This window comes from Artibeus jamaicensis, unplaced genomic scaffold (genome assembly GCF_021234435.1).
Source record: "Artibeus jamaicensis isolate MK-2021 breed Jamaican fruit bat unplaced genomic scaffold, CSHL_Jam_final contig_402, whole genome shotgun sequence".
Classification (NCBI taxonomy): Eukaryota; Metazoa; Chordata; class Mammalia; order Chiroptera; family Phyllostomidae; genus Artibeus; species Artibeus jamaicensis.
In genome coordinates, this window is record NW_026521818.1 from 3,502,463 (window position 1) to 3,529,838 (window position 27,376).

Consider the following 27,376-nt stretch of genomic DNA (forward strand, 5'->3'; position numbering starts at 1 on the left):
CCCCCTTTCCTTCTCCCACTCCCCTGTTGCTAACCCTCCATGTGATCTTCATTTCTATGGTTCTGCTCCTGATCTAGCTGTCCTCTTAGTTTGCTTTTGTTTTAGGTGTGGTTGTTAATAACTGAGTTTGCTGTCCTTTCACTGTTCATATTTTTTATCTTCTTTTACTTAGATAAGTCTCTTTAACATTTTATATAATAAGGGCTTGGTGATGATGAACTCCTTGAATTTGATCTTATCTGAGAAGCACTTTATCTGTCCTTCCATTCTAAATGAAAGCTTTGCTGGATAGAGTAATCTTGGTTGTAGGTCTTTGGATTTCATGACTTGGAATACCTCTTTCCAGCCCCTTCTTGCCTGTAAAGTCTCTTTTGAGAAATCTGCTGACAGTCTGATGGGAACTCCTTTGTAGGTGACTGTCCCCTTATCTCTTGCTGCTTCTAGGATTCTCTCCTGCATTTTAATCTTGGCTAATGTAATGGTGATGTGCCTTGGTGTGTTCCTTCTTGGGTCCAACTTCTTTGGGACTCTCTGAGCTTCCTGGATTTCCTGGAAGTCTATTTCCTTTTCCAGATTGGGGAAGTTCTCCTTTATTATTTGTTCAAATAAGTTTTCCACTCATGGCTGTTCCTCTTCCCCTTCTGGTACCCCTATAATTTGGATGTTGGAGTGTTTAAAGATGTCCTGGAGGTTCCTAAGCCTCTCCTCATTTTTCTGAATTCTTGTTTTTTCATCCTTTTCTGTTTGGTCATTTTTTCCCTCTTTCTGGTCCACTCCTTTGATTTGATTCCCAGTTTCCTTTCCATTACTATTGGTTTCCTGTGCATTTCCATTCATTTCAATTAGTTTAGCCTTCATATGTTCCTTTAATTTGTGCCTAAAATCAACCAGTTCTGTGAGTATCCTAATCACCAGTGTTTTGAACTGTGCATCTGAAAGTTCGGCTATTTCTTGGTAGCTTAGAGTTACGGGCTCTGGGGCTTTGAGTTCTTGAGCCATAATGTTTTGCTGTGTTTGTGCTTGTACGTAGGAGGAGCGGAGCCTTAGGTGTTCACCACGGTGGGGCCACCCAGGTTGCTGGGTTGTAATGCTGTACGTGGGGGCGAGTCAAAGGGGGGCAATAGCAGTCCCCTCTGCTGCTTCCTGCTGCTGGGGCCTGCGCAGTCCATCTCATTGCTCACTCCTTCGCTGGTTTGTCTGCGCACAAATGTGTGACCTCGGTCAGCCTGCCACCTTGTGCCCTCAGTGGTTCTGCCCGTTGCTACTCCACACCTGGGATCTGGCCACGGCTGCCTGCGCACCTGGGTGGTGTGCGTGGGTTGATCTGGTGGACCTTTCCTGCCCGACCCCACTCCGCTGCTGGCTTCACCCCTCTTACCGGTCTGGCTGAGAGGTGCGTTGTTTTCAAACTTTTGTATAGTTCAATTTTCTGTGGTTTGGCTGTGTTTTTGTTGCTAAAACTTTGTTGTTTTTAAACTTGGTTGTGGGAGAAGGCACAACATTTCCACCTATGCCTCCATCTTGGCGGAAGTCTCCCATTAGCTATACTGTTAAAAAAGTATATTTTATTGATGATAGTTATCCCAATTTTTTCACCTTTGGCGCCTTCCACCCAGTACTGCCATTCCCTGCAGCAGTCCCACCTCTTACTTCATGTCCATGGGTAATATGTGTAAGTTCTTTGGCATGTCCATTTCCTATGCTATTCATAACATCCACCTATTTGACTCCTACCAATTGTGCTTCTTAATCCCTGCACCATTTCTCCCATTCTCCTCCTCTGTCTTCCAGCTGATAGCCCTCCAAATGATCTCCATACCAATGCTTTTGTTCCTGTTCTGGTTGTTGCTTAGGGTTTTTTTTTTCTTTTTTAGATTCAGTTGCTGCTAATTTTGAATTTGTTGCCTTTTTAATGTTCATAGTTTTGATCTTCATCTTAACTAAGTGCTTTTAACATTTTGTGTAATAATGGTTTGGTGATGATGAACTCCTTTAGGTTTATCATGTCTGGGTAGCACTTTGTCTGCCCTTCCATTCTAAATGACAGCTTTGCTGGATAGAGTAATGTAGGTTGTAGGTCCTTGCTTTTCATCTCTTTGAATACTTTTTCCATTCCCTTTTCCTGCAAAGTTTCTTTTGAGAAATCAGCTCATAGTTTTATGGGAATTCCACTATAAGTAACGAAATGCTTTTCTCTTGCTGCTTTTAAGATTCTCTCTTTATCTTTAACCTGTGGCATTTTAAGTATGATGTGTTTTGGTGTGGTCCTCTTTGTATCCATTTTGTTTGGGACCCTTTGTGCCTCCTGGACTTGTATATCTATTTCCTTCACCAAATTAGGGACATTATCTTTCATTATTTTTTCAAATAGGCTTCAATTCTTGCTCTTCCTCTTCTCTTTCTGTTACCCCTATGATTTGGGTATTGGTATGTTTAAAAATGTCCTAGAGGTTCCTAAGCCTGTTCTTGTTTATTTGAATTCTTATTCCTTCCTGCTGTTTTGATTGAATGCTTTTTCCTTCCTTGTGTTCCAAATCTTTGACTTTATTGATTCTTGGCTTCGTCTCCACTATAAGTAAGTTCCCTGGAGAGTGATCTTTATTTCACTTAGTGTAACCTTCATTTCTTCCCTTATGTTTTTTCCTCTCAATGAGTTCTTTGAGCATCCTGATCACCAGTATTTTGAACTCTGCATCTGCTAAGTAGGCTACCTTTGTTTCATTTAGTTTCTTTTTCCCCCCCTGGGATTTGTTTCATTGTTTCATCTGGGCCATATTTCTTTGTCTCCTCAAATTAGCAGTGTTTGTTTCACTCAAACAAAATGTTTGTTTCTATATATTAGGAAGAGCTGCTTTTACTCCCTGGCTTAGTAGTGTGGCATATGTAGAAAAGGCACCTCTACATTGTGTGGGACAGAGCCATAGGAAATTGCCAGGGCAGGCAACCTGCTTCACTGCTTTGTGGCTCTGTGGGTATATGGGGTGGCGGGACTCTGAGAGGGGACAGTACTGCTGCCCGGCTTCTGGAGGTTTTTCCAGCACTTGTTCCATTTCCAATCACTTCACCCACTTCTTGTATGTGATTGGTAATCCCCCAGTTGCTGCACTGGTAGTGAATCCCAGAGTAGGTAGATCTGTGTATGTTCTAAGTCCATGTGGGCCCTTTAAGTGGCAAAAATCTGGTAGTTTCTTTTGCTGTGCTAACGCTCACTGGTTTTAACAGCCAATGGTAATGAAGATTTATCTTGTTGGTACTGGAACTCTGGGCTGTGCAGTCCAGACTTGGGCTTGGATCAGTGTCTCCCCAGGTATCCCTCCTGATATTTATCCACCATATGTGAATGTGGGACCATTTCATTCTACCATCCCTGCCTCTCCATGCCACACTACCTCTCTGTCCATCTCTGCGACTTAGTCCCTCTTACTCATCTGGTTGAATGTGGCTTCTTTAAATCCTTGGTTGTTGGACTTCCATACAGCTTGATTTTCTGATGGTTCTGGATGTTATTTGTTTTGAGATCTGGTTGTAATTCTTTCTGTGGATGCACATGGAGGTGAAGCATGTCTACCTATGCTTACATCTTGTCCGAAAGTCTCTGGCTTTTCTTTTATATTGAATTTGAAGCCGCCTTGCCCATGCTCTCCCTTATTTATTTTTATTATATTTTGTTGATAATGCTATTACAATTATCCCAATTTTATGCTCTTTTTCCCCCTCAAGTCAGCCTCTCCCACTTTCTCAGGCAATCCCCACACCTTGTTCATGTCCATGGGTTATGTGTATAAGTTCTTTGGCTACTACATTTCCTATACTCTACTTTACATCCCCATGGCTATTCTTTAGTTAACTATTTATACTTCTTATCACTTCACCACTTCACCTATTCCCTGACACCCCATCCTGTCTGGAACCATCAAAATGGTTTCTATATCCAAGATTCTGTCTTTCTTCTTCTTGTTCACTTAGTGTTTTTTTAAGATTCAATTGTTGATAGATATGTATTTATTACCATTTTTTGTTCATAGTTTGGATCTTCTTTTTCTGAAATAAATCCCTTTGACATTTCATATACTAATGGTTTGGTGATGATGAACTCCTATAGTTTTTTTCTTATCTGAGCACTCTCTATATGCCCTTTTACTCTAAATGATGGGTAGAGAAATCTTGGATGTAGGTCCCTTCTTTTCATGACTTTGAATATTTCTTTCCAATCCCTTCTAGCCTGCAAAGTTTCTTTTGGGAAATCGCTGACTGTCTTATGGGGACTCCTTTGTAGGTAACTCTGTGCTTTCTCTTGCTGCTTTTAAGATTTTCTCTTTATCTTTAACCTTTGGCATTTTAAGTATGATGTGTCTTGGTGTTTGGGACTCTCTGTGCTTTCTGGACTTGCATGTCTATTTCCTTAACCAAATTAGGGGTTAAAGAATATTATTTTTTCAAATAGATTTCTAATTTCTGCCTCTTTCTCTTCTCCTCCTTTCACCTTTATGATGCAAGTGTTTTAAAGCTTGAAGTTGTCCCAGAGGCTGATGATGTTAATTCTTCTAGTCTATGAACAGAGTATATGTTTGCATTTATTTGTATTTTCCTTAATTTCTTTCTTCAGTGTTATTACAGATCTTTCATCTCCTTGGTTAAATTTATTCCCAGGTACTTTTTTTTTATTGCGATAGTAAATAGGATTTTTCTTCTTAGTTTCTCTTTCTGATCATTGTTGGTGTACAAAAATGATTTCTTAATGTTGATTTTGTATACTCTTTTGCCAAATTCACTTATTAGATTGAGTAGTTTTTGGTCGAGTCTAGGGTTTTCTTTGTACATTATTATGTTGTCTGAAAATAATGACTGTTTTACTTTCTCCTTTTCATATTTGGATGCCTTTTGTATTTTCTTGTCTGATTGCTGTGGCTAGAGCTTCCAGTACTCTCTTGAAAGAGTGGTGCAAGTGAACCCTCTTGTCTTGGTCTTGATCTTAAGGGAAACACTTTTAGTTTTTCCCATTGAATATGATGTAGATTTCTCATATATGACCATTATTATGTTGACATATGCTTCTCTGTTTCCACTTTGCTGAGTGTTTTTATCATGAATGGGTACTGGATTTTATCAAGTGATTTTTCAGCATCTATTGATATCATCATATGATTTTTATGTTACATTTTTAGTTGTGTATGTGATTTATTATGTTTATTGATTTGCAAATATATCATTCTTGCATCCCTGGGGTAAATACCACTTGTTCATGGTGCATATTCTTTTTAATATATTGTTGGATCCAGTGCTAGTATTTTGTTGAGGATTTTAGCATCTGTTCTCATCATGGATATTGGCCTATAATTTCCTTTCTTTGTTGTGTTTTTATCTGGTTTTGGAATTAAAATAATACTGGCTTTGTAAAAAGAGTTTGGGAGTCTTCTGTCTTCTTGAAATTTTTGGAATAGTTTGAGAACAGTAGGTGTTAGTTCTTCTTTAAATGTTTTTTAAAATTTACCAATGAAACTACCTGGTCCAAGGCTTTTGTGTGCTGGGAGTTTTTTGATTACTGCTTCACCTTTGCAAGTTGTTAAATTCTGTTCAGGTTTTTGTTACTTACTGATTCAGTTTTGGAAGATTGTATGTTTCAAGAAATTTATGCGTTTCACCCAGGTTGTCCAATTTCTTGGCATATAGGTGTTCCTAGTAATTTCTTACAATCCTTTGTATTCATTTTATGGTATTGGTTATTATTTCTCCTCTTTCATTTCTGATTTATTTGGATCCTCTCTCTTTATTTTTCTTGATGAGTCTGGTTAATAGTTTGTCAATTTTGTTTATCTTTCAAAGAACCAGTTTCTGGATTCATTGATCCTTTGAATTGTCTTTTTCTTTTTTAAGTCTCTATGTCATTTAATTCTGCTCTGATCTTGATTATTTTCTTCCTTCTGCTCACCCTGGCCTTTGTTTGTTGTTGTTTCTGTAGTTCTTTTTGATGTAGGGTTAGGTTGTTTATTTGAGATTTTTCTATCTTTTTTAAGTAGCCTGGATTGCTACGGACTTCCTGCACAGGACTGTCTTAGCTATGTCCCGTAGGTTTTGGATTGTGTTGTTCATTTTTATTTGTTTCCGGAAACTTTTTGATTTCTTCCTTGATGTCATTGTTAACCCATTCATTATTTAATAACATGGCATTCAGCCTCTTTGTATTTGAATGTTTTTGAGTTTTTTCCTTGAGGTTGACTTCTACTTTCAGGCAATTGGTATCTGAAAAGATGCTTCATATGATTTCAGTTTTCTTGAATTTGTTAAGGCTTGTTTAGTGTTCAGCTATGTGGTTTATTTTTGAAAGCGTTCATGTGTATTTCAGAAGAATGAACATTTTGCTTCTTTGGCTTGAAATGTTCTATAAAACTCAATTAAGTCCATTTCATCTAGAGTGACTTTTAAAGCAACTCTAGAAGATGTTTTTTTGTTTGGAAGATATTTATACTGTTGACATGGGGTATTACAATTCCCTAAAATGATTGTATCGCTGTGTATCTCTTTCTTAAAGTCTTCCAAATTTCTTTATATATTTAGGTGCCTTTATATTGGGTTCATATACTTTTAAAAGACTTATATCCTCTTGTTGGCTCCCGTAAGTATTATGCTGTGACTTTGTAAGTCTCCTGCTTTTGTTTTTAAGTCTGTTTTGTCTGATATAAGTATTGCTACCTGAGCTTCTTTTAATGTCCATTTGCATGGAATGTTTCTTTCTATCCCTTCACTTTCAGCCTGTGTGTATCTTTTGTTTGAGATGGGCCTTTAGACATCATATGTGCAGGTAATATATTTTTATCCATTCAGGTATCCTGTGTGTTTTGATTGAGCATGTAATCCATTTTCATTTAAGGTTACTATTGATAAGTATTTGTTCATTGCCATTTTTAGCTGTTTCCTCTCCCTCTCAATTCCTTTTTCTTCTTAAAGTAGTCTCTTTAGCATCTCTTGTAATCCTTGTCTGGTGTACCCTTTTAGCTTTTGTTTGTCTGTAAAGCTTGTTATTTTGAAAGAGAGCTTTGTTGGAGAGAGTAGTCTTGGTTGCAGGTTTATGCTTTTCATTACTTGAAATATTTCATGCCAGCTCCATCTGCCTTGTAGTGTATCTGTTGAAAAATCAGCTGAAAGCCTTACTGGAGCTCCCTAGTATGTTACTAGATGTTTCCCCCTTGCTGCCTTTAAGATTCTCTCTTTGTCTTTAAATTTTGCCATTTTAATTGTGATTTTTCTTGGACTGGGCCTCTTTAGATTTATGTTTATTGGTACCCTCTGTGCTTCATGAACTTGCGTGACTTTTTACCTTACCAAGTTAGGGAAGTTTATTGTCATTATTTTTCAAACAGGTTTTCTATCTCTTTCTCATTTTCTTCTCTTTCTGCTACTCCTATGGTGCAACTATTGTTACATTTCACATTGTTCCAAAGGTCCCTTAAACTATCTTCACTCTTTTGGAGTCTTTTTTAGTGTTTTTACTGTGTGTTTTACTGTCTTGTCTTCCAACTTGCTGATTTGTTTTTCTGCTTTGTCTAGCCTGTGTTTATTTCTTTTAGTGTATTCTTCATCTCAGATATTGTATTCTTCATTTCTACCTAGTTCTTATTCATAGTTTCTATCCTATTTAATGCTGATGCAGTTCCCTCTATGTTTCTTATAGTTTTCATTTAGTTTCTTGAGCGTCCTTATAACCACTACTTTGAACTGTATGTGTCATAAATTGCTTGCCTCAATGTCATTTATCTCTTTTTCTGGAGATTTCTCATTTCCATTCAGTTGTGGGTTCTTTCTTTGACCCCTCATTTTAGGTGATTCTTTTTGTTTGTTTCTACATATTAAATTGGTTTTCATTGACTCCCTGTCTTTGTGCAGTGGTCTTCAGTGGTAGGAGTCCTCTGGGACTCATTGGTACAGTTTCCTTAATCTCTTATGTTGTTGTTGTACAGGTGCTGACAGAGCAAAACAAAATCCACACCAGCAAAAATAGCCCCCGTGCAACAGCAGTTATATCAATGACAAGTGAGCATAGATTAATAAAAGTGCAAAGTGAATAAGAACATTATACAAAAGGTAAAAAAGAATCTGAGATGACTAAAGGAAAACAAAAATGAATTTGAGAGGATTAAAGGGAGGAGAAATAATAAGAGCAGGGAATAGAAACAAAGTGAAGAAAAGGAAAAAACAAAGTCTGAAATGTAAATAAGAAAGGGAAGTAAGAAAACAAAATGAAGTAAGAAAAGGGAAGAGTAAAATATGAGGCTTGAAATAATTAAAAAAAAGAAAAAGTTGTGAAAAAAAGGAACAAAATTGATGAAAAGCAACAGCCACAGCAATATCAATGACAAATGAGGAAAAGTCATCAAAGGTAGAAAGAGAATAAGAGTATTATAAGGTAGAAGAAACAATATGAGATCACCAAAGGAAAGAAGAATGCATTTGAGCAGTGCAGGGAAGAGAAACAACCAGAGTAAGGCATAGAAACAAGGCAAAGAAAGGAAAAAAATAAAATTAAAACAATGTAAGGAAGGAAAAGAAGAAGGAAAATGGAGTAAGACAAGGGAAGAGTAGAATGTGAGATTTGACATAAAAAACTATTGAACAAATAGAAACAAAATTGAAGAGTAATTAACTACGAAATAAATATCATTGACAAATGAGCAAAGATTAATAAAGGTGTAAAGAACATGATTATTATAAGGAAGAGAAAAAGACTATGAGATGACTAAAGTAAAGAAAAATGTTTTTGAGAGCATAGAGGGAGGAGAAATAATAGGAGTAAGGAGCAGAAATTAGACAAAGAAAGGAGAAAAATATATTTTAAAATGAAAATAAGAACATAAGAGAGGGTGGGAAGAAGGAAATATGAAGTATGGAGGGAAGAGAAAAATATGAGATTCAAAATAAAAAAAGGTAGTAAATGAATAGGGATAAAATTGAAGGAAAAGAAAAATGTTGAAAAGCTTTGCCAAAGAAAAAACATGGACACAGTGAAAAAGAACAAGGTGATATTCATCTCAGCAGAGTCCAGTGGTTGTTTGTAGGGCCTCTTCTTCTGGATCTGACTCTGGCACTGTCAGACGCCTGACTCGTTTAGCTCTATGCAGCCTACTCAAACCTACAAGTGATCTACAATCTGTGGCTGTTCCTTTCAGGCTTGGCCATGTCTGGGATGGTCCTTGCTGCTCTTCCTTGCTGGCTTTTCATTAATTCAAGGCCTGGGGTGGGTCATCCAATGTCTGAAAGCACTGCATGTACCATTTCCACCTGCCTTTATCTACGGTCCTGTTGTTAGTCTTAGCCTTATTGCTGACCTATCTGTTTCTTAGAAGGCTTCTGGTGCTGTTGGGATGATAATGCCCCTGGATCTCCTCTTGGATGTGCTGTTCACACTTCAGGGAAGATGGTGGGTGTGTTTCCCTGCCTCTATGCCACACATATTGGTCTGTCCCATTTATTTCCAGTAATGTATAGTTTCTGATGAGTTAGCTGTCTTGTTTCATGTGAGGGGCCAGTCTGTGTAAAAGGGATAGTTCTTTCCTGCTTTGCACTGATGGAAGATTTGCATAGGAGTTGAGGCTGGGTGATGCACTGAATTTCCCTTGCTGTGCCAATTTCTGCACTCTCTGCCCAGCTGGTTTCAGTGGAATAGGGCCCAAGAAATCCATGTGTCTTGTTCTGGTTGAAAAAAGTTCAGAAAGGCCTCCCTTGGTGTTTCCCTTTCTTTTCCCTGAGGATATGCACCCAGGAGGGGGTTCCTGAGCCTGGCCGGGCCGTTCTCTAGTATGGGGATGGGCACACCTTTCCCTTCCCAGATGTTTTTATTCTGTGGGGGTTGTTGCCTATTTGCAAAGAATCTCTGGGGCTCAACTCCTGGCTCACTGCCTTTGCAGGAGATGCAGTGTAGATCTCTGATCTGTACACCCCCTGGCCTGTTGGCTGAGTTGGATGGGGCCCAGAAAACCCCTGTTGTGCAAACTCTCTGAACTCCCTGCCCAGCTGGATTTAGTGGGAACCACTGCTCTTTCAGTCTGGTCTCTGTCCTGGAGGAGCAGTTATGTGTGGGGCCTTTGCCCAGCCACGTTTCAACTCCTTTTTCAAAAGTCTTTATGAGATACCCATACCACAGTACTGAGTTACTGTCTGGTTCTCTGTGTATACCCCCTCCCTAAAAAGGAAAATGTGTCTCATGGTCACAGCTGGCTGCAGTCTGCTGATGCCTCTGATAGACCCAGGTCTGGCAAACAGGAGAGTTCCTATTTGGACAGGAGAGCCTTGTTTTCTTAGCTATTCAGCTATGTTATGTCTTTTGGTTGGAGCATTTAAGACATTTACAATTAAGGTGGTTATTGACAGACACGTATTTATAGTCACTTTATTTTTAAACTATTGTCCTCTGTTTTTTCTTCTCCTCCTCCTTCTCTTTGTTCTCCTCCTTCTTATTCTCCTCCTTTTCCTTCTCTCCCTCCTTCTCCTCCTTTCTTCTTCTCCTCCTTACCCTTCTCATTTTTTTCCTTCTCCTCCTCCTCCTCTTCCTCCTCCTCCTCCTCCTTCTTTTTCTTTACCCATTAACATTTGTTGCACTACTGCTTTGGTGTTAACAAACTCCTTTAGCTTTTTGTTGTCTGGGAAGTTCCTTATTTCTCCTTCAATTTTAAATGATAGTTTTGCTGGGTAAAGTAGCCTTGGTTGTAGATCCTTGCTTTTCATCACCTTGAATATTTCACACCAGTCCCTCCTGGCCTGAAATGTTTCTGTTAAGATGTTTCTGATGACAGTCTAATTGGAGCTCCCTTGTACGTAACTACCTATTGTTCTTTTGTTGGTTTTAGGATTTTCTTCATCTTTAAGGTTTTCCATTTTAATTATGATGTGTCTCAGTGTAGGCCTCTTTGGATCCATCTTGTTTGGGACTCTATGAGCTTCCTGGACTTGTATGTCTTTTTCCTTCATCAGGTTAGGGAAGTTTTAGGTCATTATTTTTTCAAATAGGTTCTTGATCCCTTGTTTACTCTCTTTTCTTTGTGGTATTCCCATGATGTGGGCATTGTTACACTTCATGTTGTCCTAAGTGTTTCTTAACCTCCTTTTTTTAAAGTTCTCTTCTCTTTTTGCTGCTATGCTTGGATTTTTTTCTACCTTGTCTTCCAAATTTCTCATTTGTTTCTCTGCATCCTCTACAATTTATTCTTTCTAGTGTATTATTTATTTCAGATATTGCATTCTTTATTTCTGACTGGTCTTTTGTTTTATGTTTCTATGTCTTTTTTTCATGTCATTGAGTATCCTTATAATCATTACTCTAAAATTCTGTCTGATAAACTGCTTGCCTCCATTCCATCTAGTTCTTCTGAAGTTTTCTTTTTCTTTTTTTTTTTTCATTGTGGGGTCTGTTTCTTTGTCTTCCTATTTTGGCTGCTTCTTTGTATTTGTTTCTGTGTATTAGGTAGCTGTGCAAAGACTGTGGTGTAGTCCTATGTCTAACTCTCTGTGACTGTGACTGAACCTGGTAACATGTTTGGGGCTATCAGCAGACCACAGCTTGGGCCTTCCTCTGCAGGTCTCAGGGTGTGCACAAAGAATAAGCTTGTGCCCCAAGTTCAGCATTTACTAGCACCTGGCCCCACAAGGGTCAGCTAAAGTCTTAGTGCTCCCAGAGATCTGCCTTTGCTGTTAGACTAAATCACTGAGATAGCCTCCAAATGTGCTCAGCAGCCTGGCTTAAGCTCCACATAGTGGGTTGAGAGGCTTTACTGTGGGTGGGGCTACTGCTTCCCTTCTGGCTGATGACACATGGAGGGGCAGTGCTTTTCCAAGTAGGGTTGCTCCTGTAGTTTGCAGAATGTCTCAGTGCAGGTATCCTGGCAGCTGATCTTTCAGTTCTTTCCCCAGAAACACCAGCCCCAGACTGTCCTCGTGCGTCTCTTGTCCACTCTGCTCTTCTTCTGCCAGAGCCCATAGTAAGTATCTGTAAATGAAATTTCGTGTGTTGACTCCTTAAGAGGCTCTCTGGATCTCTAGCCATCTCTCACTGGTGGACAGAAACCTTGCTGTTTTTCACAGCAGGATGTTATTTGGGTTCCTTTCCCAGTTCTTGTTCTCTATGCTGGGTTGCCCAGCTTGAGGTTTAGGCCTCACACTTCTCAGGGGGAGCCCCTTGGCTGCGGAAATACCCCTTCAAAACTTCAGCTGTTACTTACCGGAGCCCAGCCAGTGTTCAATTAGTTATTTGAGATGAATTTTTAAAAATTTAGTTGTAATTCCGATATGGTCCTGTGAAGAGGTTAGTGGAGATTCCAGTTTTTCCTCCACCATCTGGGGTCCCCTCCAAGGCCAATGTTTCTTTATTGAATTTCTGTCTGGATGATCTATCTACTTCTGTAAATTGGGTGTTAAAAGTCCTCTATTATTATTGCATAGTTGTTGATTTTTCTCTTTAGGTCTGTTAATATTTGCTTTATATAGTTAGGCACTCTTATGTTGGGTGCATACAGGGTGGGGGAAGTGGGTTTACAGTTGTGAGTATGTAATACAGAGTTTATCTTTTTATTATTATTTATGGTATTATTTATTTGTATAACTGTAAATCTCCTTTTGCCCACCCATGTATATTTATAAATGTTGTGTCTTGTTGTATTGACCCCTTTGTCATTATAAAATATCCATCATTGTGTTATAATCTTTGTTTTACCTCTGTTTTGCCTGATATAAATATAGCTACTCAAGTTTTCTGTTGGTTTCTATTTGCCAACAGAAAATGTTGAAATAGGTTTTTCCATCTCTTCACGTAATGTCTGTGTGAGTCCTTGTATTTGAAGTGAATGTAGACAGCATATAGATGGGTCTTGTTTTTTATTCATTGAGCTACTCTATGGTTTTTGGGAATCTTGCAGGATACCACTACACCAGCAGTGCTATTTACTCTTTCTTGTTGATTGGAGTATTTAGTTCATATACATTAAATTTATTCTAGATGGGCATGTACTTAATGCCATTTTGTTAATTGTTTTCCTACTGTTTTGTTGTTTTTCTCTGCTTTCTTTTTCCTTGTTTGATGATTTTCTCTAGTGTTATGTTTAGTTTCCATTTTCATTATCTTTTGCTTATTGCATGTTTAGTTTCTCTTTCCATTGTCTTTTATCTGCTGTAGATTTTTGCTTTGTGGTTATTATGAGGGTCACATATATTAGCCCATATATATTCTGGTCTATTTTAAATTGACAGCAAATTAAGTATGAATATATTTTATAATTATGTCTTTACCCTACCTTCTTATATTTTGTTATTGATGTCACATGATATACCTTTTTATTTTGTGTCCATTTACTGATTGTTGTAGTTATTATTTTTACTACTTTTGTCTTTTATCCTTCATATTAGCCTTGTAATTGATTGGCTTGCTATCTTTAGTATATATTTACCTTTACCAATTAGACTTACTTTCTTATGTTTTTTTTTCGTTACTTATTAGTACCTTTATTTTCAGCCTAGAGAAGTCCCTTTAACATTTATTTTATGGCTTATTTAGTGGTGGCAAACTCCCTTAGTTTTTGCTTTCCTGGAAAATTCTCTCTCTCCTTTGATGATGATTGAGAATCGTGCCATGTAGGTTATTCTTTGTTTGAAGTTTTTACTTTCAGCACTTTGAACATATCATCACATTTCCTTCTGGCTGCAAAGTTTTTGCTAAAAAATCTGCTGATAGTATTTTAATTTTAAATATGCATTTTCTAGGGTTTTTACATTTGGTTGCAATAAGGTAAAAGTAAGAAAACTAGGAAATTTATGTTGTATTTTGTATACTGGCACTAGTTAGTGACTGAAATATATTTAAAACAACAGAAGTCTGTAGGAGTTCCCCACCTCCCACCCACCATTATGCACCTCCACCTTCTAACTAGTTGGTTGATTATACGTAGGAATATAGTTGTAGCATCTAGTTGTAGCAGTCTAAGTATTCACCTTTGAAAAATGCATAATTTCAAATGGGAGGTAGATTAAAATGCAAGTGATGGGCAAATTAGTAGGGACAATGAGAGCTAGAAAAGCGTTTCACGCAATTAGAAAAGATTTAAGTACTTGCTCTTTCTGTTACTCTCAGTGAGTGCTTTTTTTTTTCTGTACTTGCTTGCTTTTGAATTTCACAGATTTGGTTCGTTTTTCTTTAAGAATTATGTAACATTTAGGAATAGTGGAGTTTTTTATTTTTTAAGGATTAGAACAAAACTTTTAAGCAGTATTTTCAGAGGGAGGAGAGTCCTATTTTGGTTGAGAGAAAAGTAAAGGACAGTGTAGAAGGAACTACTCTAGATGTCTGTGAAGACTTTCTTTCCTTTTGCTCCAACTAGGCTTGGGTTATACTTTCGTGCTTGTACTATACTTTGCAGAGGGATTCCTTGTAGTAATTATTGTTATGTGTTAGAACTGCTGCTCCTTTAATAAGCTCCTTGACGCCCTGACCAGTACTTTTTATCTGTGTGCACTCAGGACCTCACTCAGTGTCGAGCATGTTATAGACATTTAATAAGTACTTATTGGATGAATCAGTAAATGAATGAATGAAAGGCTTTTTTTAAGGCAGAGAAAAAGGACAAAGACTCCTTTGTTGAGCAACCAAAGTAATGGTTGGACCTGTGGTTAGACTGAGTTTTGTTGAGGTGCTCAATTTGAGGAGGAATTGGTTGAAGAGCCTGAGGTATAGAACAGGGATAAAATTGTTTAGCAGAAAGCAGAAGCATTCTATGAGTAGAAATACAATTGGAAGATTTTTCACAGAAGTAACTGTCATAAGTGCCTTTGTCATTTTATAAATAAATATAAATCAAATAAACTTGAAGGAGAAATAATTTTTATTGTTAGACATTGTATCTATGAAATTTGATTTTTATCTTCTTCATCCTTGGTCTTAAAAAGGAATTCTTGGGGAGTCTTTTCTTTTTTTTTCTCTTTTTAAAAAATTTTATTTATTTATCTTTAGAAGGGAAAGGAAAGAGAGAGGGAGAGAAATATCAATGTACAGTTGCTTCTTGTGCATCCCCTGCTGGGAACTGGCCCCTGCTGGGAACTGGCCTGCAACCCAGGCATGTGCCCTGACTGGGAATCGAACCTCGATCTTTTGGTTCACAGGCTTGTGCTCAATCCACTGAGCTACACCAGCCAGGGCTTTGGGGAGTGTTCTTTTATATCATTTTTACATTCTAAAATGAATACATGTTTATTATAAAAAATGCAAACTAGAGGTCCCTAAAGGAGAAAGTGACATTCTTCTCTCTACTCCAAGTCTCACTCTTCAGAGGTAATGAGAAAAGTTTGATGTGTACCAATTTGTACCTTTATTTTTATTTAAAAAATTATTTATTTATTTTTGGAGAGAGGGCAATGGAAGGAGGAGAGGGAGAGAAACATCAATGTGTGGTTGCTTCTTGCACACCCACTCCCCACTGGGGTCCTGCCCTGCAACCCAGGCATGTGCCCTGACTGGGAATCAGACCAGTAACCTTTTGGTTCGCAGGTAGGCACTCAATCCACTGAGCCGCACCAGCCAGGGCACCTAATTTGTAGTTTAAAAATATATGTATTCAAGAACATGCATGTTTATATTTATATAATTTTCAAAGTATATGTTCCAAAGTTTGCTTTTCATTCTTATCCACTGATTTTTACTTATGTTCCTGTAACTCTAAAATTTGCTGGATATGTAAGAGGACAGAACTAATAGAGAATAATATTCAGAAACCAGTATAATCGAATGTATGGGCATGTCAATCAGTGGTCATTAGTGCCAACACAATGCCAACAGGAGTCCCCAATGTGATGTGTGGTGAAGAAGAAAATTTATTTAGTGACAACAACTCAAGAGTAATGCAGCATGGGTGTGAAAATGGCTCCATGGTGCTACAGTGCAACTGTGAGAACAGCACCACCATGAGGTTGCCCAGGGGCCAGACTCTGCAGCTAGGCAGCTCCACTCTGTGATGGTCTGCTCTGCTTTGGGCCATTCTGGACTGCTCCTGGAGATGTCTTCAGCTTCAGCCCAAGGAATACAGTCTTTAGTCTGGTCAAAAGTAGGTATAGAAGCAGTTAAGACTCAAGAGAAATGGAATGTAGTAGTTTATGACCTAAATCTAGAATGTTAAAATTTACCACTGCAGAGATAGATCAGTTTTAGGTTCAGGTGATGTGCAGTAGCAGAGGTAGTTGCAATGGGATTGGGTCTTTGGAGAAGAGAAAGATTAGAGGTTAAAATCTGCATGAATGAACATGAGAGTTGGGTTAGAGAATAGGTGGAGATTGAGAAGAAGATTTAGAGACAAATAACAACTAGGTGGGATAGGACTTTGTAAAGCTGAATGATGTAAATTTCAACAGAGAAGAGATTTTTTAATACGTTTGGAAGAGCAGCGATTTGGAAATGGCACCAAGGAATCAGGATAATGTTGCCCATTACACCCCTAGCTCCCCAGCCTCATGGATATAGGGATGTAGGGAAGGTTAGTCTCCATGTGAGAACATTGTGTTTTGGGGGAGCCAGGTTTCAAATAGGGTAAGGAGTTGGAAACAATTTTTGGAAGAAAACACATTTGTTAGGACATGATTTTAGAGAAAAGATGGGATGGGTGTGGGGGAGGGGCGTCAGGCCTTGCCTTTTGGGAAAAGAGTGGATTACACAAAAAAATCTATGAGTGGAACTTACTTTCCTCCGTGTTCTAAATCTGGAGTAGACAGATCTGGGTTCCCTGAGAGGCTGTCTCATTGCAGTGTGTAGGGACTGACTTTCCCTTAGTATTTAACTTAATACTGATGGGGCCTCGATGGTTGCCATTTTGCTAGTGTATGCTTTTAATGAACCTATTTGAAAGTACACCTTGAGTTTATAATTACTTTGGCTTCTCCCATTCTGGTACTCTCTTTGAAGGGAAAAAAATATTTCAGCTTAATTTAATCACATAGAAAGAGCAAAAGGTTAAGAGTTACCTAGATAATAGTTATGTTTCTAGAATTTAGGGTGTACAAGGTTATATGCATTGTGGTCCTACTTAATTTTTTAAACCCTTTGTTCCATATTAACAATGTTTCACAAACGTGGTCCCTGTTTTCTACCTATATATTCTTGCTCTTGTTTAAACTTGTATTTAGAAAGAGACATTGCTATACCATTTGCTTTTTCATGGTCTGTCGTGTGTGTGTGTCTGTCCTATCTTAATTAGTAACAACTACTTTTTAATAAATCTTTCCAAAGTCTGGTACGTTAAATACTTGATTTTGTCTAACCTGCAAAATATGTTTCACTATCCCCATTTTGAAGATAAGAAAACTGAGCTTGCAGGAGGTTAATTAAAATGTGCTGTTACATAGCTATTAAATGGTAGAATTAGGATTTCAACCCAGGACTATTTCCAAAGCCACCTGCTACATACTCTTGCCAATAGACATACATGTATGTGTGCTCTTTCTGTAAGTATCCCTCAAGGCCTGTAGAGATGTTCTCTTTTTAATTAATGCTTTTCCCAGCTTTAGTGAGCTATAATTGGCATATAATATTGTGTGGATTTAAGGTGTGAAATGGGATGATTTGGTACACATGTATATTACAAAATGAAGTCCTCTTCTTGATAAAGGCTTTTTGAGTCCTCCACTGAGCTGTTCTCTTTCCTTTCTCTGTGTCTCTAACACTTTGTGCCTTATTCTTTTATTACTCTGAACCCCTCCCTGATACTTCCTCTGTTTTCCCACTGAATCTATAACCAATTTGTATGTGTGAACCTGTTGAATTACATGGCATTAGTTTCCAGGTTTGTCACCCCTAGTAGGATGTGAGCTTCCTGAGACTAGGGACTGTAATCTTATGTGCCTTGGTATTGTTGGCACTGAGAAATCTGCCTAGCAAATAGATGTTCAATACATGTTGCCGAATTAATTTTGAATGAATTTTATCATTGTTACCTGTTAACTTGTCTGTTTATTTTTTATACACTATAAATTATTTGAAGGTAGTAATCAAGATTTTATTTATCTTTATCTCTATAACATTATCTTTCCTGATTAATAAATACCTATTTATATTAATACTTCAAAACAAAGGAAAATATCTGTTAATAATTATGTTCTTAAATAGTTTTAAATGTCAGTACTTTCAAATACAATTTTAAAATTTAAAAAAGTCAATTTAAGAGCAAACATGTTCATTTGTTTATGGACTTGCATGGTTTGTATTTAGTGTTCTTTTGCAGTGGGACATTATTGTCCATAATGCTGTTCTAATAGGCTGCCCAATCCAGTGCTGCTTTAGTTGCATTTAATTTCTTTCTAAATTAACCTAGGAACAACCTTTTCAAATAAAGAAAGCATGGGAGTTTTAAATACTGTATCTGTAAGCTTCTGTCAGCACCTATTAGCTAGTAATGAATGATGTTGTCTTCAGAGTTAAACTTTGATGACTGTTCATTCCTGCATGTTTGCTTGTGAAACAGCACTTCTCTTTGTATTCATATGTGGTCAGATTTTTGGTTTGTAACTGTGGTTATTACTTGTATACTCAGTGGCTTTTTGTGACTTTGTTTCTGTCTTGCTGCAGGCAGCTTGATATTTTGTTCAAATAGAATCACCATTTCTGATTCTGCTAGTAATAAAGCTTGTAAAAGGTAGGAAATACCATAAGATAATTATTTTTGTACTTTTAACTAATGATTTTGTAATCTTTATTCATGAACAAACATATTCTGATAAAGTAACTTGATCCATAAAGTGATTTTGATAGGTTTTATTAGTCAAGGATTATAAGTTCAAACTGTTAAAAACAAAAGAAATAAGACCTAAAAAGAAAGCAAATTCAAGCTCTATTGAATTTCCTACTTCTCATGAGAATATCTAGTGGCGGAAAAATGAAAGATTTCCTGTTCCTGTTACATAGTTTTTATTCACTTATATGCTGATTTTTCTAAATTAGCATACCTTTGGTAGAGTCTTTTTCAATATTAAAATAGAATAAATAATTGAAGAAATATGATCTGTTTTATAAGACATTATTTGTGTTAAAGTAAATCAGCCTTACTTGAAAAAGTATTCAATACATATGAAACTTTATTTATGAGATATAAAAATGATATTTCCATTTATGTAACTAGAGAATATAAAAGTTGCTGATTGTTGAGCCAAAAGTAGAAAAACAGGAGGTATTTATAACAAATACAGCATATATTCTTAATACTTACAAGAAATATCATGGGAAGGAATTGTATTATCCTGCCAAGGAAACTAGTTATGTGTTTTATATTTTGCTTTTATTAATTTCCATGTTCGTTTTAGAAGAATATATTCATAAATTTATTTTGTATAAAATGAACTTCTAATTTTTGAGAATACAGCAATTTTTGTTTCTTTTAAAGTTTTTAATATTATTTATGGTGAATTTGAAACTCAACTCACTTGATCTGAAATACCAGACTGAATACCATTAAATAAGGTAGATTTAAATAAATCTAAATAGTCAATAGTTTATTAGGACTTTTACTACTTTCATTCTTTTAGTAATACTATTTAAAAATAGACATCTTTGCTAATCACATGTGTGTAGTTTTGTATAAAACTCTGTTTCTGCCTGATTTATACTTATTATATATACACCAAATTATAGGAATTTTTTAATTTAAAATGTCATTTACAGATTTCAAAAAAATGGGTTTGCTCTTGCCATTATCTATAATAAATTGATGCCTGTGGTATTGTGGGCAGTAAGTGAAGCCACAGTGACAGAAAGATGAAAACTCCATGATGTTCTGATTTCCATGGGCTCACAGTGTAATGAGAGAAACAGATCAGATCAAATAGTTTAATTATACTATGAGAAGTGTTGTAGTAATTACCAATATATACTTGATCCCTGAGATCTGAGTAAAGGGAACACCTAAGTCAGCCTGGGGTGGCTGTGTTTCAGGTTTTGGGGGTGGTCAGAGAAAGCTTCACAGAGAATACAACTTTAAAGTTTAGTTTTTGAGAATTCTCCAGGCAGACAAGGGAGGAAAAACATTTAGGCAGAAGGAACAATATCTGCACAGGTGCAGAGGTATTTAAGGAATCTTAAGGAATCCTGAAGTATTTAAGAAATCTTAAGTACTAAGTAGTGGCGCTATTATTGAGGGTTGAAGGCTTTGTGAGGCCAACTTTGACTAACCTGTATGTTAGAGTTGTAAAGTTAATACCTGGTATTAAAAGTAATAATAAAGTTAATGCCTGGTATTGCTAATGTCCTAAAGATTGCTGAGTACAAAGTGGGGTCCATGAAGGCATGAGAAAGTGAATGCACAATGCTATGTAGCCTCATTCAGTTAATTCATTGAACAGATTTTGTTGTCTACTATATGCAAGGTACTGTTTTAAGCACTGGAGATATGGTGGAGAACAGAACAGAGTAATTCCCTGCCTGTCGGAGTTTATTTACAAATCAGTTTGATATAATCCACCCTTCCCACCTACTTGTCCCCCTCCCCACCTTGGCCTCCTGTCTTTTGTGTCTCTTGTAAGTTTTGATCTACATCATGACTGGCTGTATAATTCCATTGTAGTTTCTTTTCCTGTACTTCATGGTTAACATAGGCAGCTCTATCCTATTACTTCTAGAAGAATAGTGCTGATTTCTGACACTCTCTCCACATTATTATTCTTTCTCTGAGCTATAGTTTGAGGTCTGGCCATTACATTTATTTTTAATTAAAATTTCTATTGATTTAATTGTAGATTAACATGCAGTATATGAAAGAATAATCTCTTCTACACATTGCCAAGTTTCCTCGAAAGGTAACATTTTGGAAAACTACAGCGTAGTATGACAACCCGTGTAATAACATTGATACAAATCCACTAATCTTACCATGTTTCTTTACTTTTTATTGTATTCATTTACTGTGTATATATTAAGTTTTATGACATTTTATTATATGCCTAGGTTAATGTGTCCACCACTGCCATTAAGGTACTGAACACTTTGAACACTCCTGTAGTCCCTTAGTTCCCCTTTTATAATTACACTGAGGCCCTAAAATATGACAACCTGTAATCTATCCCTTTTTCAAAATTTTGTCATTTCAAGAATGTTATATAAGTGAAAGCATGTGGTATGTAACTTTCTGCAATTGGCTTTTCTCATTCAGTGGGATTCCTGGGGATTGACCCAAGTTGTTGCCTATCCTAGTTTTATCCTTTTTAATGTAGATAGTATTCCGTGGTATCCGTTCACCTGTTGAAGGATCTCAGGGCTAAATCCAGTTTTTGACTATTGCAAAAAATATTGCTATGAACATTTGTGTGCAGGTGTTTGTGTGAACATGTTTTCATTTCTTTAGCGTGAATATCCAAGAATGCAATTGCTGTGTCATATGGTAGTTGAATGTTTAGTTTTATAGAAACCAGAGTGGCTGTACCATTGTGTCTTCTGACCAGGAAGAAATGAGTGATCCAGTATTTTCACATCCTCAACAGCATGTGGTTATCATTATATTTTATTTTAACCATCCTAATAGGTTGAAATAGGTGTGTAGTGATACCTCATTGTGGTTTTAATTGCATTCATCTTATGGCTAATGATGAACATTTTTTTGTGTGCTTATTTGCCATTTTTATATCCTTTTCTGTGAGATATCTGTTCATATCTTTTGGTCACTTTCTAGTTAGATGATTGTTGTTTGTAACTGTTGAATATTGAAAGATCTTTTGTATTCTACATACATGTTCTGCAAATATTTTCTCCTAGTCTGTAGCTTGTCTTCTTATCCTTTCCACTTGGGCTTTCACAGGGAAAAAGTTTTTACTTTTGACGAGGCCCAATTTATCAATTTTTTTATGGATTGTTTTTGTACCAACTTGAAGAACTCTGCCTAGCTTTTAGATCCTGAAGATTGCCTCCTATTTTTTTCTAGAAGTTTTCTAGTTTTATGTTTGCATTCAAGTCCAAAGTTAATTTTTGTGTAAGGTATTACATCAATGTTCTCTTTGGGGCCAGGGACAAGGGATGATAACTACTCAATTGTTCTAGTACCACTTGTTAAAAAGACTGTTTTTCCTCCGTTGGATTGGTTTTGGACCTTTATCAAAAAGCAGTTGAGCATATTTGTGTGGGTCTATTTCTGTTTTATTGATCTATTGTCTATCTTCTACCAATACCATATTGTCTTTATTTCCATATGTATATAGTATCTTACTTACCAACTCTCTCTTCTTCTGGAATTCACATGATGCAAATGTTGGGTCTATCCTTAATGTCCCACAGATCTGCAAGGCTTTGTTTTTCTCCCCTTTTTTTTTTTGTTTTTGGCTCCCCAGTCTATTTGCTTTCTGTTGTTTTGGATTGGTTGAATTGTTTTTGCTCTGTCCTTATATTTACTGATTGTATCCTCTGTCATCTCCACACTACTGTTGAACCCATCTAGTGAATTTATAATTCCTGGTATTGAATTTTTTAGTTCCATAATTTTTATCTGGTTATTTATATAGCTCCTATTTCTTGCTTAGATTTTCTATTTTTACATTTGTTTTAAGAGAATTTATAATTGATTAATAAAGTAATTTTATAATGGCTGATTTAAATTCTTTTCAGATGATTCCAACATCTGGTTCATCTTGGTGTTGGCATTAGTTGATTATCTTTTCTTTTCCAAGTTTTGATTTTTTCCCCCCTGATTCTTGGTATAATAAGTGATTTTCAGTTGAATCATAGATATTTTATTTATTATGTTAGGAGGTTCTGGGGCCTATTTCAATATTTTATTTTCATAGGCAGTCTGTTTAGGTTTAGCTTGCAGATCTTGGCTTATTTTTGTGAATTGTGCTTCTAAGGACAGTTTAATTTTTAGAGGCTTTTTGTTATTTTGGTTTGCTTTATTTATCTGGTACCACTAGGGCTTCCACTGCTTTCTGCTGATGCTACTTGAGTGAATAGAAGATGTTTTTCTTAGGCTGAGCTACTGGATGTCTATTAGTAGGGAAGGGATGAGATAGGGTTTCATTACTGTACCCGCTAGCTGCCTTGATGTCTCTGGACAGGAGAGGAGAGTTTGGGCCCATGGAGAACAAGGAGCTTTTTGGTCTGGTCCTCTTATTAAAGCTGGGTCCATCTTGCTATTTCTGCTTTCTGGCTCTGATGGCTCTGGGTAGGGAAGGAGATCCTTGGTTCTGTGGGGACAAAGAGGCTTCATGACCTGACTGCTAGGTCTCTCTAGCTGGTTCTTCTTCCTGCCTGGATGTATTTCTTTTGGTGGAAAAGGGAATCTCAGGACTAGCAGGAGAGCGTGCTTCCCATGGTTGTTCATTTTGTGTGAGGCTCATAATCAGTCTCTCTCGCTGGTGGTATTTGGCTCACCCAATGTTGTCAGAGGGATGCCTGTCAGATCCTGGGAGAAGTTATCCTTTGTGGGCTACCTTTTGTTACTAGTCTGGAGGTTGGAAAAAGTTGGAGGGTGACCCTCTGTTGGGGAAGTGGAACCAAAGATACTGCTTTTGTGCTGTTCTTCCAGCCCTAGGGCCAAAGGAGTTTGCCTTCTTTCTACCTTTCAGGGTTCTTTGACTGTTTCTTGCACTATTTCCAGTGTTTATAGTTGTGTTTTGTGGAGTGCAATTGAGAAAATGGTTTATGGCATGTTGCTTGGACCAGCATCTAGCTGCTGGTTTCATTGTCATGGGAGCATGGAGGTAGAGGGGTAGGGTAATATTGGCTGGGACTGAGTTTGGTCTTGTTGGGCATGCTGAGATTTATTCTCTTGTATGAGGTTCCATTAAACATCTGCACTCCTGGATTTAATTTCATACACTGATTCCTCACAGAGCCCTGGAAAATGGCAAGTGAAGGCTGCCCTTCCTGCATTTTCTAAGGTTGTGTCCTGGTACAGAAGCTTGTCTCTCAGGTATTTTCTTGATTTTTCCTTGGTTGTCTTAGTCACTCTCTACCTGCTCTTTCCATATCGGTGTAATTAAAGTGAAGTCTTAGGATTTTGTTGGCTCTTTTTACTTAGAATATCTTCTTGAATTTGGGGTAATTTGGATACATTGCTGTGCTGTGTAAAGTACTGAATTTTTTGTATTTTTTCTTTGATACTATGCTGTCAAACTTGTGGCATATAGTTGTACTCCTTTATTTGTTGATGATTTGTTTAAATTTTTGTTTTTTCTTAAAAATAACTTTTTGTTCTTTTCATTAGCTATTAGTAGGACCTTTTGAGGTATGTTTCACAAACAATACCAACTTTACCTTGTGCATCAAAATATATTTAGAAACAAAATATACTCAGTATACACACATAAAATCACGTATTACAAAAATTGGAAAATGACTTTTTTGCAATTTTCACATCTCCATCTGACTACTATCCTCCCCCCATCATGGTATCTGTAACTCTGCCAGATTGCTCTTATTCTTTTGTTCACTAAATCTCTATCTTTTGTTTGGCCTCTTTTCCTCTCATTTCTCAAATGACAGGTGCTCATGGGTATTGTCTTTGACCGTGCTTTTCTTTCAACATTCAGCCTGTTGGTTTCATTTATAATCTTAAGCAATTGATTCTCTCAAATTTGGATGCTTGGTCTTTTATGTTTTATTTCCTGTTGAAATGAATGCATTTTTAAAAAGCAGACCATAGTCTCATTCTTCCATCTTTATCGATATTGTCATCATTTCTAGTGAAAACTTTGAAATTGTCCTTGGATTGTCTGCTTCTCTTTTATTCCCTAAATTCATTCGCCAGGTCAGTGCTCTTTCATCTTAATTCTCACTGACATTGTCAATTATAGATTCTCATTTCTCAAGCTATATTGCTATAATAACAAATTAATTTGCCTTATGTTTAATTTCTTTTTTCTCTCTTTAAGAAGTTATATATGTAGTTTCTAGATTAAAATTTATTTTTATGTCTTTTTTTGGAACAATAATATACATAGAGAAAAGAGCACAAGTCACAGGTGCTCATCTCAGCTTGATGAAATTTCACAAACTGAACATACTTGTGTAACTAGTCATTTTAAAGTACTCATTTTAAAAATCACATTTACGACTTTGTTATTTTGCCTTCAAAATCAGTTAATTAAAAGAGTTTGAATCTTATTAATTTCCATAACACTGAAAGAGTGGGAGAAAAATTGACCTGTCATTTACAACCGCTTGTCACATATAGTTTGATTTTGGAGACATGTCTTTCTTTACTTCACTTCATATCCACTTTTTTGTCTTATAGTGCTCTTACCTCATTAAAGACATTTCACTTTTGACTTTTTATAATCTAAGTCATGGTTGTAAATTCAGCCCTCGGTCATATCTTGACATTTCCAGGGATCTTTTCTGGGATCTTTTCTTTCCAGGGATCTTGTCAAGCTTTAATTAATTTTTTCTTTTACTATTCACTATTTCTTTTACTATTTATTTAAAAAGTTTTAAAATAAAAAACTTTTTATTTAAAAAGGTTTTTTTAACTGATTCTAGAGAGAGGGGAAGTGAGGGAGAAAGAGAGAGACAGAGAAACATTGATCAGTTGCCTCTTGCACATGCCCTGACTGGGTGGTAATTGAACCCACAGCCCAGGCATGTGCACTGACCAGGAATTGAATCTGCATCTTTTCAGTTTGCAGGACAGTGCTCAACAAACCGAACAACACTGGCCAGGGCTTCAAAAATCTTCCAATTAATTAATCAATTGGTTACTTAATTTACTTTTAAAAAAGACTATTTATTTATTTTCAGAGAGAGGGGAAGACAGGGAGAAAGAGAAGGAGAGAAACATCAATGTGTGGTTGCCTTTCACATACCTCCTACTGGAGACCTGGCCTGCAACCCAGGCATGTGCCCTGACTGGGAATCAAACCAGCAACCCTTTGGTTTGCAGGCCAGCACTCTATCCACTGAGCCACCCCAACCAGGGCTAGTTAATATTTTATAAATAGGTAATATTAATACATTCACTTAACATACAAAACACATTTACACAATAGGATTCTACACAGCAGAAAGAAAGAAGGGGCTCCTACCCTTCATGACAGCATAGATGGAACTAGAGAGCATTATGCTAAATGAAATAAGCCAGGTGGTAAAAGAGAAATACCATATGATCTCACGTATACGTGGAACCTATTGGTAATCAACAAAACAAACAAGCTAGCAAAATATAAACAGAGATACTGAAATAAAGAATGAATGGACAGTAACCAGAGAGGAGGGGAGAGGGGGATAATAGGGGATAATAAGGGAAGGGCCATCAAGGAATAGGTATAACGGACACATGGACAAAGCCAAAGAAGGTAGGTTTGAGGGTGGGAGGCAGGGATGGGTGGGGCTGGAGGGGGTGCATGGTGAGATGAAAATGGAGACAATAGTACTTGACCAACAATAAAAAAATCTGCATTTCTTTTCATGGCCAAATAATATTTCATTTGTATGGATATTATATTTCATTTACCTATTCATAAGTTGATAGACATTTAGATTATTTCTACTTCATGGCTATTTTGAATAATTCTACTTAAATATTATATATAAGTTTTGTGTGAACATGTTTTCATTTCTTCTGGGTATATACTGAACATTGGAATTTCTGGGTTGTATAATAATTCTAGGTTTAACTTTTGAGGAACTTCCCATTTTACATTTCCATCAGCAGTACATGAGGGTTCTAATTTCTTTACTGTCCGACACCTATATTATCTGTTTTTTTTTTAATTGTAGACATCCTAGTGGTGTAAAGTAGTATCTCACAGTGATTTTGATTTGCATTCTTCTAATGGCTAATGATATCGAACATCTTTTCATGAGAATGTTGGATATTTGTTAAATCTTTTTGGAGAAATCTCTATTCATATCTTTTGCCCATTTTATTTGGTTTGCCTTTTTGTTATTGAGTTGTAAGAATTCTTTACATATTCCAGATAGATGTCCCTTGTTAGATATGATTTGCAAATATTTTATACCTTTCTGTGAGTTTTCTTTACACTTTCTTGATGTTGGTGGCTTTTGAAGTTCAGAAATTTTTAATTTTGATGAAGTCCAATTAATGTATTTTTGTTTTCTTACTTAAGCTTTTGGTGTTGTATCTAAGAAACCATTACCGGAGCCAAATCCATGAAGATTTACTTTGTTATTTTTCTAAAATTTTACAGGTTTATCTTTGAAATTTAGATCTATAATGCTAATTTTTTTCTGTATGTTCTAAGGTAGGTGTTGGGTCTCATTTTCTTGTGTGTGGAAATCCAGTTGTCCCAGCTGCATCATAAGTCGAAAATACTTTTTCCCCTTTGAATAGACTTAGCACCTTTTTAGAAAATAATTTAGCCATAAACAGGAGGATTTATATCTGGGCCCTCTGTTCTATTTCATTATGTGTGTGTCTGTCCATACGTCAGT

General features: G+C 36.6%; 1 protein-coding gene across 5 annotated transcripts in view; it reads left to right on the plus strand.

The window, feature by feature from the left end:
- The window catches only part of FER (FER tyrosine kinase), a 411,880-nt gene that overhangs the window by 24,010 nt on the left and 360,494 nt on the right, over nucleotides 1-27,376 (plus strand). The window contains exon 1 of one of the 5 annotated variants that reach the window (XM_037138615.2): nucleotides 18,585-18,647. The exons of 3 other annotated variants lie outside the window; for them this stretch is intronic. The gene's annotated coding sequence lies outside the window, so the exon portion shown is untranslated. Of the gene's footprint in view, nucleotides 1-18,584; nucleotides 18,648-20,766; nucleotides 20,800-27,376 lie in introns of those variants that run through there. One more of the 5 variants, XM_053665270.1, reaches the window with a different exon arrangement.